The following is a 16,273-nucleotide window of genomic DNA, read 5'->3' as shown; positions in this document are numbered from 1 at the left end:
ATATATATAAATAGGCAGAAAAACCAAACTCAGTTGTAGAATAAATAATTGTCATAAACCAGCTCCTAATTTACACTTGGTAATACTTAACAATTAATTAATGGTATACATGACTGGATTTAGGTGTCTAATTATCCAGTTACCTGATATGGTGAAATATCTAGGTAATTTGGAAGGCAACTGTCCCATTTTCCATTATGATTAATTATAGGTTTACAAATGTTATTAAATGCTAATTTAGTTTATCTCATCATAATGTAGGTTATGTCCCTCATATTTCTGTACTTATGTTGTTATAGTTCATTTGCTTGGTTTATAATGTGGATAACTTATTCAATTTAACAATATTTGAAAAATGAATCAAACAATGATTAAAGTGTTTGAAATGCTAATTAAAGTGATGAGTCTGCCCTCTGTCTTTCACATACTTATACACAACTTAATGATACATTCAGTTCCTTTTATTTCAGTGAAGTCATTCATGGTAGAAAAGGTAAAGTTATAAATATTTACAAAACTGAAATAAATAAAATTTGCTTTATGACAGGAAAGAGAAATGCAGAGAAGAATTCTACTAGCAAGGAATTACAAGGCTAAGCAGTTACATTTACATTCACTATTTCATAAAGTATTGAGATTCATGCTCCAAAATAAGATAGTTTTGCTGTGTTGAGGCTTAGGTGGTCACAGGCAGTGTTCATGTATAAAAACCTCTGAAAAATGTATTTAAAAAATAGGAAAAAAATTATCAAAAATTCTTTAATAGCCCGTTGTCCAGGTATCATATAGATAGCAAGTATTTAATGCTGTCGTATTTCATAGAATCATAGAATCATAGAACGGTTAGGGTTGTAAAGGACCTTAAGGTCATCAAGTTCCAACCACCCTGCCAGGGGCAAGGACACCTCCCAGTAAACCATGCCACCCAGGGCTCTGTCCAATCTGGCCTTGAACACCGCGAGAGATGGAGCATTCGCAACTTCCCTGCGCAACCCATTCCAGTGCCTCATCACCCTAACAGTAAAGAACTTCTTCCTTATATCTAATCTAAACTTCCCCTGTTTAAGATTGAACCCATTATCCCTTGGTCTATCACTACAGTCCCTGATGAAGAGTCCCTTCCCAGCATTCTTATAGGCCCTCTTCAGATACTGGAAGGCTGCTAAGAGGTCTCCATGCTGTCTTCTCCAGGCTGAACAGCCCCAACTTTCTCAGCCTATCTTCATGTAGGAGGTGCTCCAGTCCCCTGATCATCCTCGTGGCCCTCCTCTGGACTTGCTCCAACAGTTCCATGTCCTTTTGATGTTGAGGGCACCAGAACTGCGCACAGCACTCCAAGTGAGGTCCCACAAGAGCGGAGTAGAGGGGCAGGATCACTTTCTTCGACCTGCATTTCTTTGCTTTATCTTTCTTAGGGAGGAAAATTATATGTCCAGAAGCCAAAAACTAAGCCTTAAACAGCTACTTGCTCATTACCACCTGGTGGGATGGGCAGAAGAGTCAGAAGACTAAATGTCAGAAAACTCAGGGGTTGAGATAAAGACAGTTTAATGCATAAAGGAAAACCCATGCACACAAGAAAAGCAAAGGAAAAAGCAAACCAAGAATTTAATTCACTGCTTCCAATCAGCAGCCAGGTTTTCAGCCATCTCCAGGAAAGCAGGGCTTCTTCACGTGTAACAGTTACTTGGGAAGACAAACTCCATCAACCTGATTGTCCCACCCTTCATTCTTCTCCCCCAGCTTTATATGCTGAACATGCCATCACATGGTATGGAATATCCCTTTGGTCAGTTGGGGTCAGCTGTCCTGGCAGTGTCCCCTCCCAGCTTCTTGTGCACCCCCAGTCTACTTGCTGGTGGGATGGTGTGAGAACCAGAAAAGACCTTGGCTCTGTGTAGAGCTCAACAAAAACTAAAACATCCCTGTGTTATCAACACTGTTTCCAGCACAAAGCCAAAACATGGCCCCATACCAGATACTATGCAGAAAATTAGCTCTACTACAGCCAAACCCAGCACATTCTCCACCATTTATTTCATATCATATACATCATGCTCAGGTCCCACTCTATCCAATACATTCTCATTATCCACCACCCTGATTCCCATCCTTTCACAGATATCATTCCCTTAGTCTATGGACTACCTCTGTGAAATGTCTGTAAAATGTCCATAAGTGTCCACAAGTGTCTACAAATGTCCACAGAATGTCCACTGAATTGATTTAGTCCATCACTTTGGGCTTCATTGTGTTACGCTGCTCACTCAGGACAGGAGAGGTGGTGTGTTGCATGAATGATTTTCACCAAAGTCAGTTCAGATCTGGTCACTGCTGCACTTGCACTAATTGTTTTAAGGTTTGTCCTCCACTGGTTCAGGTGATTCCTGCTACAGTAATTCTTATAGCGTGCAACTGAAATCATGGGTTACTGTTTAGAGGTTTATCCATCACAATCTCCACCCATGGTCCCTTTGGACCAGGTTATAGGCTTTAACATTGCAGAGAACTCTTCCTTTTGCTCAGTCTGTTAACAACAATGAGTTCCTGATAGAGTAATTCCCATAACATGCAACTCAATTCATGAACTATTTTCATTCAAGGACCTGGGTGCACTTGGTAGGTAATGCAGAAGAACAGAGGAGTCACCTGTACACCTGTACCCTCAGCTTTCAAAAAAATATTATCTGATCAGGGCTTTACTTTTTTTTTTTTTTTTTTTTTCCTGAAGTGAAGTTTTAATGCAGCAGTATTCTAAAAATTTGGATGAAATTATGGGTGCAGAAAAGCTAATGAGAGCTTTGACACTGAATTCCGAGTGGATCAGGAGTTTGTTCTAAAGGACCTGTGTGAGTTATTGCATGCTTACTGTGAACTGCATGTACTGTTTTGCGGTGGGTTGACCTTAGCTGGCTGCCAAGCATTGGCCCAGCTGCTTTCTCATTTCCTTTCCTCAACAGAAGGAGGAGAGAAAAAGAGGATGAAAAAAATCATAGGTCAAGATAAACGTAGGGAGGTCCCTTAGTAGTAACCATCACAGGCGAAATAGACTTAAGGAAATGTAATTTATTGCCAGTTAAACCAAGTAAAAGACAATAAAACAACACAGCATCTCTCCCTCCCGCCCCCGCTTTTTATCCTCAGACTCAACTTCACTCATTCCCAGTTCCTCCTTCCCGCTTCTCAGCGGCGCAGGGGGATGAGGAATGGGGGCTGCTGTTAGCCCACAGCAGTCTCTGTCCGCAGTTTCTTTCTCCTTAGGCTTTTTCCCTTCCCACGTGCTTCAGGATAAACCTGCTCCAGCGTGGGCTCTCCATGGGCTGCAGCTTCCTCCAGGGCATGTCCCCGCCCTACCTGGGTCCCTCCCGGTGCTGCAGGGGCATCTCTGCCGGGAGCCCAGAGCCCTCCTGCCCTCCTCCTGCTCTGCCCTCTGGGCTCGCAGGGCTGTTTCTCACCCGATTCCCCTCAGCCCTGGCTGCCGGGCACCGTTTGCCCTTCCTTATCCAGGCTTTCCCGGAGGTACTGGCCCGTGGCTGAGGGGCTCAGCTCTGCCCCTTATGGTGACTACTTGTTGGCAACAGTTTAGTTTTCAAATGTGCCAACAGCTAGCTCTTTCTGTCTCATTTTGCTCCTCAGCTATGGGAGACCTGAGCTCCTGCTGAAGATAAAAATGAGTTAGCTTTTCACCATTCCCACACGCAATGGGAAAGATCTCCAGGCAATAAATAGCCATAGAAGGGGTTTTCATCTGTAGGAAGTCTGGGAAACACTGATACACAAGAAATCACAGACTTAAAAGCTCACAACATAATGGTATCTGCTCAATTGAAGGTCCTGGGAATACATGGTGGTCCTCGGGGTCTCTCCTTAGACTGCTTATAACCAGCTCATTAATGTCTCAGTAATGGAAAACACACAGACTGTGCTGGGAGCACCAGTGTGGGAAAAGCTATGCATATGATGGAGGATTCCGGGAATTCATAGCAGATTTCTTCCTTTCTTCCATGCTGAAAGGTGCAAAGATGCTGAACTAAGAAAAATTAATTCACTGCATAAATGCAAGACGACAATCTAAGAAGCACACCAAAAGATTTGGGGGAATTGAACTGAATCAGAAACTCAATATAAGACTGTAGTAATGATATATAAAACAAGACAAATTTCATCCAGTATGTATTAATGTATGAGTTATATGTGAGAAACTAGTGTGTTTATTCTACTTTACTGATCAAGGAGTTGCAAAATCTCATTTGAAGTTCTGTATGCAGTTGAGGAACCAGACTTTCAGAAAACTAGAACAAGTTAGTATTACAGGCATCTTAGAAAGCATTATTTATTAAGGAAATTTAGTCCCTGAATTTACTCAGTTTAGGATGAGGTGTTAATTGTTTTGGTTGGTTGGTTGGTGGTTTTTTGGTTTTTTGGGTTTTGGGTTTGGTTGGGTTTTTTTTTAATTTTTTAAATTAGAAAGTCCAAAGGGCAGATATGATGGGAGTCTTGTGACTTTTCTTCCCTTTGGGAATGCAGGGAAGGGGAATATATTTTCTTGCAGAAATCTAGATTTTTATATTAGAAAAGAGTTTCTATTCTAAGGATAACAGAATACTAGGAAAATCTATCTAGCACCTGGTTTCAGTATCTCCTTCAAAGAAATATTCATTGAGACATTAAAAAAACCTCTCCTAAACACCTGCTTATACTCCTTCCTGTCGTAGCTCAGGTGTTCTGAACTAAAAGCATTCTTGAACTCCTTCCCACATCTGCAGTGCTATGCAAGAGGATACAGATATTAATGGCCGAAGATGAACATGACCTGAATAAAGACAATATTTTTAAATTGTCTAGGCAGTGAGGGAAGTCAGTTAAAATAAGGACCCCCTATCCCTGTCCCCCCAAAAACCAGGAAACCCCAGAAAGAGTATGTAGGTTATGTGTTTGCTAAATTCAACCGTAGAAAACCAATTCAATTCCCCAAGATCCTTAAACCCATTCTAAAATCGCAACTGTTGTTTCAAAAGTCCTGAAGGGTTGCTGTTCATCCAGGATTTAACAAAGCGTTACTGTAACTTTAGTGTAGATAAATAATTCTTCTTTCACCTCTTAGAATTGTCAATTCCATTTGAAAGAAATAACAGACAGCCTGAAGGTAGGCAGACCTTTTACTTGATGGCTTTTCAATCTAATTACTGTCCATGAGGCCACTTGTGTTCAGTAGTCTTATCACACCTTTTATCTTACTGTTATTATTGTATCTTGTTATCTCTAAACTGATCATGAGGCTTAAGTTACTGTTGAGCAAATACATAAATCCTGCTATGCCATAGACCAATTAAATATGATTAAATTACAAGCTCTTTTCTAATGTTATAGCAATAGGAATTCATTAGTGCAATAAGAACTCTTCTTGTAGTATGTGAACTAAGTTCCAGTCCAAAAGGCAAGCAGTTCTTTGAAAGAAAGGTTTTCCATGCTACCACAATGTTCAAACCAGTGTTGTCTTTGTTTCATTTGGAACAGTTATTTTTTGGAGCACTGATTATCTTATTAGTTAAGATATGCACACACACCTTCATTAGTTAGCTAAGAAGCCAAGTGACAGAAGAGGAACTATAAGATTATATTGAACAGAGATGACAAGAGACATTAGCAGTAAGATGATGATGAAGACGATAATGACGATGACAATGTGGAACTAGGAATATGCAGAATACAGAACTGAATTCAATAAAAGGTGCCTCAATATGCAAAAATCAACACAGCATAGGGAGAAAGTCCCCCCATCGTCTGTAGTTGAGTTTAGATTATGTCACTGTCAAGACACAGAGAACAGAGGGAAATAAGGAAATAAGAAGCATTTTTATTTGCTTGATTTTTATCTTCTTGTTGGAGACCTCAGCTTCATAGAAAATGTTGCACAGAAATACAGGTTATTACAGAAAACACTATGCTATAGTTTCTGTACTTCGAGTATCATTTTCTTAGGCCAAAAATGCTAATTAATTTGAAAATGCTAAGATTAATATTGATTCAGTAGTAATCAGTGAAAGCTATCACTGTAAAAGTCAGAAAGTCTATTTTAATGTTGTTCATGTTTCTAATGCCTTTACTGCTTCTTTTCTAAGGATTAAAATCTCCAAAACAGATATAGGTTACAAGCAGTAGGATTTTAAAGCTTGTATATGAATTTATTTTTTAACAAAAAATCACCTTGAGGGTTTTTTTTTTTTCTTTATTTTATTTTCCCTTTAAGGATCAAGAGGTGAAATGCTAACTCTATCCAGAGAATAAAACAATAGAAATTGTAACAGAAACATTAGAATTCCCTATTCTGAGCCTTCCAGAAAGTGAGATAAATAAAGCTTTTGCTGTCAATTCAGACATTCTAGCCTACTTTTGATGTGTACATTTACCTGTTACAGCTGCACAGCACCCGCAGGAGGTTGTGGTATTGTGCCAACACGTTTGTGTTCTTCCTCAACAACTACTGCTACATGCTCAAAGTATATCGATTGCTTGATATCCATTGATATAATTGTACCCCCGGTGGTCAGGCCTACATTAGCTGGGTACTGACAGCACTGAGGTAGTGGTGTAGAGAATTCTGGCAGCCAGACTACTTTTGAGCACCTCCAACAGTCTTCTATAGGTACTAGCAAACTCAGGTTGCTGCAGTTCAATTGCTTTTGGCACTTTATATATCTAAACAAAGTCTAGATTTTACTATCTATACATGCATTTGTTTCTACTCTGATGTCATATACTGCCTGTCTAAACATTCATTATAGCACTATACACTAGAAGAATTTTTGCTTTTAGAAGTATGGGTATATTTTTTTGCTAGAGAAAAGCTGTATTTTCTCTCCACCCTCATGAGGTGAAGTACTTTTAAGGGCTTTAATGTAAACATTACAGAGAAAGAAGTAGAGCACAGAAATAACTGGTTTACAAGAAAGTATCATCTAAGAAGCAGAACAGCATCTCCAGAATCAAAGAAGAAAGCCCTAATCATTAGGTTATCCATATTCTTTTTGACTATTTGATGTTTCAACAAATAATGTAGTGATAGGACAATGGGTAACGGGTTCAAACGTAAACAGGGGAAGTTCAAGTTAGATATTAGAAGTTCTTTACTGTGAGGGTGTCCTGGTTCAGCAGTAGCAGTCACTTTTTCTCCTTCTTAGTAGCTGTTGCAGCACTGTGTTTTTGACTTTCGGCCTGGGAACAGAGCTGATAACACCGATGTTTACTCTGACCAAGGACTTTGTGAGTCTCATGCTCTGCCAGGGAGGAGGGGAAGTCGGGAGGAAGCAGGGACAGGACACCTGACTCAAACTAGCCAAAGAGGTGTTCCATACCACAGCACGTCATGTAGGGGGATGTAACTGGGAGTTACCCAGAAGGGCTGGATCACTGCTGGGTGGGGCGTGAGTTATCGGTCGGTGGGTGGTGAGGTGTTGTATTCTCTTTTCTTGTTATTTCCTTTATCATTATTATGAAGTTGCCCGAAGAAGCTCCATCTAGAGCTATGATGCACCATCTAGATGGAGCATAGATGCTCCATCCCTGGCAGTGCTCAAGGTCAGGCTGGACAGAGCCTTGGGTGACATGGTTTAGTGTGAGTTGTCCCTGCCCATGGCAGGGGGGTTGGAACTAGATTATCTTCAGGTCCTTTTCAACCCTAGCCATTCTATGATTCTGTAGTATCAGAGCCCTGTGGATCTGTTATTAAATTTTATCTCTTGCTACTTTCACTTGTGACATAACTTCCCCTGATTCCACTCTGGATAAGGAAAAATGTTGGCGAAAAAGAGCTTTGGATTTCATTCTCATGTTTTCAGAGCTAAGCAGCAAAATTATTTAATAAATTTAAACCAATGATAAACTTGATTGCTTCTTTGATACAATTATAAAATTAGTAGGTGAAAGAAAAGCATAATATAGTGTACATTTCCAATTAAGGAAAACATTTCATACTGCAGTCTATAAAAGCTATTCTCTCAAAGTTAATTTGAATTGGCTTGAATATGAATGTTATTATGTGGAATAACCGCTGATGGAAGATAGTAAACAAAAGGGAAGTGTTGAAAAGCAAAATAGTGACTTAGGAGTAAATTACTGCTGGTTTACTGCCAAAGAAAGAGGTCACATTATATTCTGTTCCTCTACTAATGACTTAGAAGAGAGAAAGAGCAGCACATTAATTTGCAGAGGGTGCTAACTTGGGAGGAACTGTAAATGCTAGAATGCTGTGAGGTGTACTTTTGCACTTTAAAGCAGAAGATAAACTTGATTCCTAAACAAAACCCGAAACCCAGGCTTTTATATAAAATATTAACAAACGTATTTTATGTAAAATATTCCAAAATCAAATTTTTGTGAGGTAAGCTGCAATTCATCAAAATCCTTACGTATATTCTAAGATCATTGACTTCAACAAATGTTAATCATAAAGTTACATGTTTCATGGAATAATGAAACAGTTAAGCACAGGTTTAAGATTAAGCTTATACTTAAGTTCTTTGCTGATGTAAATTCTATGAAGCATAGATGAAACCTAAAAATAAAAATATATGAATATTAGGAAGATGTAAATGTGGTCCTGCATTAATAAGCTTTCTACTATATAACCTGGGTTACTACCTGGAAATAGAATTAAGGAGAAGAAGGAAAGAAAGCATAATTCCATTTACCACTACATGAATCGCAAGCAAACCTTTGTGTCCTCAGACATGCTCCAGATGCATCTCCCCTCTTCCCTTCTTTTCTTAAAATCTAACACACTAAGAGAAATTCAATAACTGCTTGAGAAAGTGTATTTGTTAGTGCAAGGGATGAAGTTTAAGAAGAAATCATGCTAAATTGGATTCACTAGTAAAACTCCCATGAAATCTAAAGAGGATTAGAATTTTACCAGACATGGGGGTGGCATGTTCCTGTCAGACCTCCATTTCACACTGCAACCTTTGTCACCTCGGAAGAAAGATAGTACAAGAGTTTCGTTTTGATCTATCATGAAAAAGAAATTGCATGACCTGAAAGATCTTCCCTTTATGGAAGATGGAGTGGGGAGTCAAGAACGGGTAAAAATAATTTGAGAGACTGTGAGCACTTCTAAGGTTTGCTTCCACCTTCAAAATATCCATTTGAACTAACAAAACAGAAAAAGAAAACCACCCAAAACCACAGTGGGGAAGCTTGGCAAAACTGTTTGTGGCTGTGTAGCTTTTCTCTTCAGCTTCCACCCAGAAAGGTCCCAGCAAGGACTGAATGGTATCATCCTAGAATCAGAATAAAAACAGCCAGGGAGCACATTTGAAGTGCAAATAATTCACAACAGCTGTGTGCAGCAATGATTGCCTGCTGTGAATGAGCACATGAAGCTGATGTTCTTGTCATGCTACCATATGTGAAACAGGATTAACACTGTGAATCCCTTACCTACCTGAAACATGCAGCCACAAATCACTTTTTGATTAAAATCAGTTTTGCAGGAGGGATGCCTCTAGATTAATTTTTTATTTGCAGCAAAGCTGGATACAAGGGAGAATACAAACCTGTGAATTAATTACTTTGTGGCTGGAGAGGCAGGAAGGCTTCCAACAAATTAAATTTTCAAAATACTCCCAGCTTGTCACCCAAGTAGGCCGAGGTGCACTGGGAGTCCAGTTATAAAATAGAGGTAGATATTGTCACTGAGTATATAAATCAGCAGGAATGTGAATGTTAGCCAAAAGAGCTGAGCAGCTACAGAATTAGACTTCGCATGAACAACATGCCCAGCAAGCTTCAATTTCACATATGTGATGTCCTTAGGATAGGTATTTAGCATCTGATAATTGTCTGTCTCCTCAAGCGTGGCCAGACCTAATTTATTATTAAAGGCAAATGAAAGGACAGAGATTTTATTGAGAACAGAACAATCTTTTAACTAATGTTATACTGCTTTTGCAAAGAGAAAATTGCATAGTCAGAATCAGATTTAAAAAACGGTGTGAATGCAATGCTCGGATATTTGCTTTGGATTTCTAGCAGCAGCAGATTTTTGCTAATGCTGCTGATTATATCTTATGGGAACAGTGATGTAACTAAACAGAGGTTTATAAAGGACAGAGAAAATACACATATCCTTCAGCAATTTCTTTCTGGTTTTAGAGGCTTTACGGAAAAGGTAAGGCACTCCACACCAGTCAGAGCTGTGCAATTTTTGAGTACTAACACAGGGTAGAGAAAGAGGTGCAGAAGCAGAGGATAATGGAAATAGGAAGGATCAGCTAAAGCCTTCATAGTCTCTAATTCATTCATCCTCTTCACTGATAAATTCACAATGTCCTGAGAGAGAAGTCTCTTATAGCATCAGTCAGCAAAGTTCAGTGAGAAATGATTGCACTTGTTCATTCATCAGGTTACTCAGGCTGTAAAGTAGAATATGAAAATACTGTTTGAAACTGGCAAGGAGATCTCATGGACAAAGCAAAGCCTATGAAAATTTATTTCTAGACTAGTTTTGTCTCAGAACAAGACATCAATACCTTGAATATTCATTTAAGTTCTTAAAACGTGGGAGAATTAGTTATCTGCAGGTGAGGGTAGGGCAAATTATAATAAGAAACTGATTTTTTCTGACACTTCGGCTACTGAGTGACGTCTTTCAGGACCAGGAAGGGATTTGGCAAGCAAAAGCTCAGTTAGTATCTGGGTATTTACACATACATATTCTCTTTCAGAATGTCAATTTAAGGATAATTAAATAAAGTTTAATGTATAGACAATCTAGTCTGGCTATTTGCTCATGTGAATAGAAGTTTTTTTAAAAAGGGTTATCACAATGTTCAAGAGTAGAACTGTTAAGATTTCAGTAGTCTAACAGAAAGAGAATTGAGTGTATTATATATGCTTGAATATTCTGGCTTGTCTTTTTTTTCAGAATCACATGTATGAGTTGTAGAAACTGATATGAACAAAGTGCTGTGCTTTTGGTTTGGTGGTGCACAACCAGCTTTCTCTGCACATTTACTGAAGAATCTCAGTAATCTGTTAGTAGAGTCATACAAAAAGACATGGTATGAAGAACAAAACCCGTGAGTCGTTCATGAGAAAGTGAGGTGCCTAGGTTTGTATGCTCTCAGAAGTAGGCAAACCTACATTTCATTGGCGAAAGGAACAAGTAGGACACAAGTGGGATGAATGCATAAATGTACACTTTACTAAAGTTTTGAAAGAGTTCAGTTAATCATTATGAAACAGATTTAGAGCAGATCTAGGGCATCTCCCCAACAGATGACTGAAAGATAGTAGAATACTGGAGCAGAAGATATTGCAGATAGCTACTAACTCTTTACTGCTAACAGAAAACGAAAAATTATGAATCTTCAGTAACCAAAAGTACTGGTAGCTACCAGATAATTATTGGCATTGATACGTAAACATTCACTGTGGTGTAAAATTCTCCCCAAAAGCAGCAGTTTTATATTTTATCTGATGCTCTGGAATGAACTGTTATGGAAATGGTACATATAACAAAATACATAAAGGCTGGGAAAGAAGCAAATGAATATTTTACCAGTGCTTAAGAATGACAAGTATCCACGACAAGCGTTTTCTCTTGCAGGGTGTTCAGTTCCCTGGCACGTTAATAATATTCTGGGAGAGGTGTTTTTAAAGGAAGCTATAGTGGGGGTGTGGGGGGTTGGGGGTGTGTGTGTGAGTGATGGGGAAGGTGAAGGGTGTGAGTGATGGGGAAGGGGAAAGGGGTGTCAAGGTCCCTGATAATTGTCACTGCAGCTGAAAAATACTAGTAGTCAGACATGCACTGTGGCAACAAATGACTGGTGACCCAGTTACAGCTGGAAATCATTGTGAAAACAGAACATCTTGCTCTGTTTTTCCTGAATAGTTCCCAAATGGGGCTCATAAACAAAGTTCCAGCCCCAGTGAGCCACTCTTTCACATCTTGCCCACCCTACAATGGTTCTCTGCCTGTAGTAACGGAGTGAAGCACTTTTTTACTCCATGCTGGGCATTATGTGGGCCTTTGCAGGATTAACAGCTCAGAAATCTAGGAAGCAATAGTGAATAAAAAAAAAAAAAAATCATGGTCATAATTGCAGCAAGCTAACACTGAGTAACACAATGTAGTATTGGAGCAAAAATAGCTAATACAATTCCAGGCTAAATTCTCACAGGTATGTTGCTACAGAGAATAGTATTTTCTGAACAGTTGCAGAGTGACTATATTCATAATGCTGCATTAAAGGTAGGGCTCCTCATTGCCAGAAAATATTGAAGAGATTTCGGGAAGAGGATTAAAAACAATTAGGGGGGTGGAGAGATCGTTTAGAAGGAAAGATTAGAAGAGTAAAATATGCATAGATTGAATGGCTGACAAAAGTCCGCTAATATCTGAAGGGTAAGAAAACACTGGAAGATGGAGATTATTTAGGATGTTAAATGGAATAACAGCACATGGTATGTCCTAATCTAAGTTCCGTTATTCCTAGATACACCATATTTTACTAGACTAAATATTTCGCCTGACAATGATGTCCATTAGGCTGTCACAGGACTGACTTGCACAGCAAGGTTAGCTTATAAATTGCAGTACTTTTCAGAGATGTGACAATATGTGTTCTTACAGAAAAGAACTTCAGCAACAAATACAAACCACAAGGCTTGTCAGGCTGTGCAGCAGCAGCTTTTACCCTGCCACTTCCTTCTCTTTGACCTTCTTTTGGACATTTTTTTGTTTTCCTGTCTGCTCTTGACAAAGCGTTAGCTCCCTTGGTTCTCTGCCTCTCCAGCTGGCAAACCTGGAGCAATATGCTCTGTCTTCCTCTACCAATTACTATCCTCGTCAAACAGTGGCCATTTCTCACAAGCATAAATAAGTACTTGGATAGCAAAAAGAAATCACAGATACTGTAGCTACAAACAACCCAATACAGAAGGAACACCAGGATAAATGTATGTAAACTCATATTTGCATCCATTTGTGCAATACATAACAGCTTCTTAATTTGGATCAGACCATTCTATGGTATGGGCTTTCCATAGGGAAATGATCATCCCCCTGTGCTTGGCACAATTATGAGGCCACACCTCAAATACTGTGTTCAAGTTTGGGCCCCTCACTACAAGACAGACATTGAGATGCTGGAGCATGTCCAGAGAAGGGCAATGAAACTGGTGAAAGGTCTGGAGCACAAGTCTGATGAGGAATGGCTGAGAGAGCTTGGATGTTTAGTCTGGAGAAGAGAAGGCTCAGAGGGGACCTTTATCACTCCCTACAACTACCAGAAAGGAGGTTGTAGCAAGGTTGGTGTCAGTCTCTTCTCCCAGTTAGCAAGCGATAGGACAAGGAAATGGTGTCAAGATGTGCCGGGGGAGCTTTAAATTGGATATTAGGAAAAGTTTCTTCACTGAAAGGATTGTCAAACATTGGAACAGGCTGCCCAGGGAAGTGATTTATTCACAACCCCTGGAGATATTCAAAACATGAGGATGTGGCACCTGGGGACATGGTTTAGCAGTGGACTTGGCTGTGCTAGGTTAAAGGTTAGACTCAATGAGCTTAAAGGTCTTTTCCAGCTTGAATGATTCTACTGTTTTTGTTAGTTATTTCGTGTCTCTGTTGCTCTCTTTTGTTTTCCTTATTCTCCTAACAGCTTCTATTGCACTATTTCATCAGAAGCTGAAAATATTTTATTTTCACATGCTATTTTTGTCACTGTTACTCACACCAACAGATTTGTCTAGTGAGCCCTGTTTAATGTCATTCACTGGTATTGTTTTAAAATCATGAAGTTTCAGAAAAAGAAATATTTTCTTCAGCTAAAATTTCTGCAGTTAATCTCCCTATTGCTTTGTGTGACGAATATGTGTACGCATACACGCGCACATATTTATTAAATTACAGTTGGTTCTTATTAGAGTTTATACTTCAGGAACAGTGTAGCATCAGGCAAATACAATGTGAAGGTCTCTAACTCTTTAACAAATACAACAAACGATCTGTGCTTTAATACCTAATATCTTAATCAAGCTTTTTCAGGGTCAGCGAACAGAAACTCCATTTCTGTAGATATCTTGACGTATCTTTATGGATACACTGCCCATAAGCAATTTTTACGAGTTTTACCTTCTTGTGTTGTTTGTAAGTTATAAATAAAAAAATAGCAGAAATAAAACCAGAAATTTCAGAGACAAAACTATAAAATTAATGGGCCTGTATAAGTCATTCAAAATAGCAAGACAATATGGTCCAAATTTTATACCTGTTACACTGAAATATTACAACTGACCCTAGCAATTTTCCTAGAGGAGATTCGACAAAAAGTTTGAGATAAATATTTGATCATTTGAGCATATATAACATTATTAAATTACTGGGGAAGGACACAAATATGAATGTTATATCTTTAGATATTGCAATTCATTTGGTTATACTTGGACTTAAATACACCATCTGTATACATGCTCCATTACATGTACATATGTTGAAAAGATACAGATCTAGGCCTTTATATATTTTTTGAATCTGGAATAGTTTGAGGGACTATAAAATAAGTAAAAGGAGTTTTCAAGTTTGTTGCTCAAAAAAACTCACCAAAACCAGAACTCCTTCCCTCCAACCTCCAGTTACTTTCATTATGGAGTGGTAGCACCTTGTCAGAAGTACATAGGCATCATGCATCTGGTGCTGTGGAACTTCTGCTTTAGCTTTCACCTGATCTGTGCTCCAGAAATAATGTAGAAGCATGCACTGGTTCTGGGAGCATTTTAAGCTATTTTATGCCAGAATTACACATATGAAGGAAAAAAATCCTGTCTCTCTAATCTGGATCTGATAGGATCAGGAAGAGCATTGGACTGTTCCATGTGGCAGCAGTTTCAAAATACCCTTCCCTGAAATATTTGTTGAGCTTTGATGTTACTCTACTACTGGCACTGACATATGAATTAAAAGTGTCCTGGTCCACATTATTCATCCTGGCATATGACTTTTGTGATGGAGATTGCTCATGTCAGCAGACTGTATTTGACTGACTAGTTTATATTCATTGCTATTTTCAATTACATTTTGTTTCCTCTCATTTGTTCTCTGTCAAGAGCTAGTAGAAAATTTTGTGCCTTAATATCATTGATACCTTTGTGCAGGGATTGCTGCTTTGTGCTATGAAGTGGTGGGCTCTTGCCAATGCCATCGGGCCTGCAGCAGTCACTGATATGATGATAACAGGATGCTTAAGTCATCAATTCATGTGTTCCCCTTGTTTGCCTGAAAAAGAACCTGCTCCATCCTCTATGGCCCTCGTGACCATGGGAGCAGGTCTAGCACTTGTGGTGTGGTCAGAAAAAGAGGTCTATTTCTTTGCCCTGCTCTGGATTGCATCTAAGGCTGCCAACAGGTACCCACAGACAGGACTGGCTCGTGACTTGCATATCTTGTTATTCTTTTTCCTATTTCCTGACCTTAATTTTCATCACCTTTGTACCTCTTTCTCCACCCCACTCTCCACTTAGCTAAGCAACTTGCTCTGCTTACTCTTTCTTCCATCATTTCCAGTTTTGTTACACCTGTACACAAACAGCATTTATTACATTGTTGCCTAGGTAATCTCAGCCCTATAAGAGAACCAGCCTTGCAATTTCCCAGAAATTTTCCTAGTGAACCCTCTCTGAAGTTCGATCACTTCTCCCATAGCTCCCTGTTAATCAGCTGTGACACCCAGCCACCCCTCATGGCACTATCTGTAACTTTACACAGCGTCTCATCCTGTGGTCTGTTGTGTCCAGCAATTTCTCACACCACGTCTTGTAGTCTTCCATGTCCTCGTCAGTTAGCTGAATCTCTCTTAAACTAGTCATACACCTGCAGCTGTTAACACCTTGAGGCATGTGTTATTAGAGACTTTATGTACTTAAACTTGTGTGAACTCAGAGGTGCTGGAGGAACTTCATTTATAGTGTATGAGCAGATTTTTTATTAGATGGATAGTTGATGTTGTCTATGGTTGCCCAGTGAGCAAATTGTATTGCAAAAGCATATCAGAGGGCAGCTTTTCATGAATAGATAAGTCATAAAGTGGCACCCTTATTAAATTCCTATTCACAACTAAGTGTTAGAAGAAAGCTCCTACGACATCACAATCTTTTTGGTACCTCGTTTTCTAATAAAGGGAAATGGGGAGCATACTGAGATGTACAGGTTACTGCGTGCCATAGGTCTAAGCATTTGAACGTGCACAGGGCAGCAAAGCACATCCAAGCTGCAGGA

Source organism: Psittacula echo (genome assembly GCF_963264785.1).
Source record: "Psittacula echo genome assembly, chromosome: 2".
In the NCBI taxonomy this organism is placed as follows: Eukaryota; Metazoa; Chordata; class Aves; order Psittaciformes; family Psittacidae; genus Psittacula; species Psittacula echo.
This window is presented reverse-complemented; position numbering follows the sequence as displayed.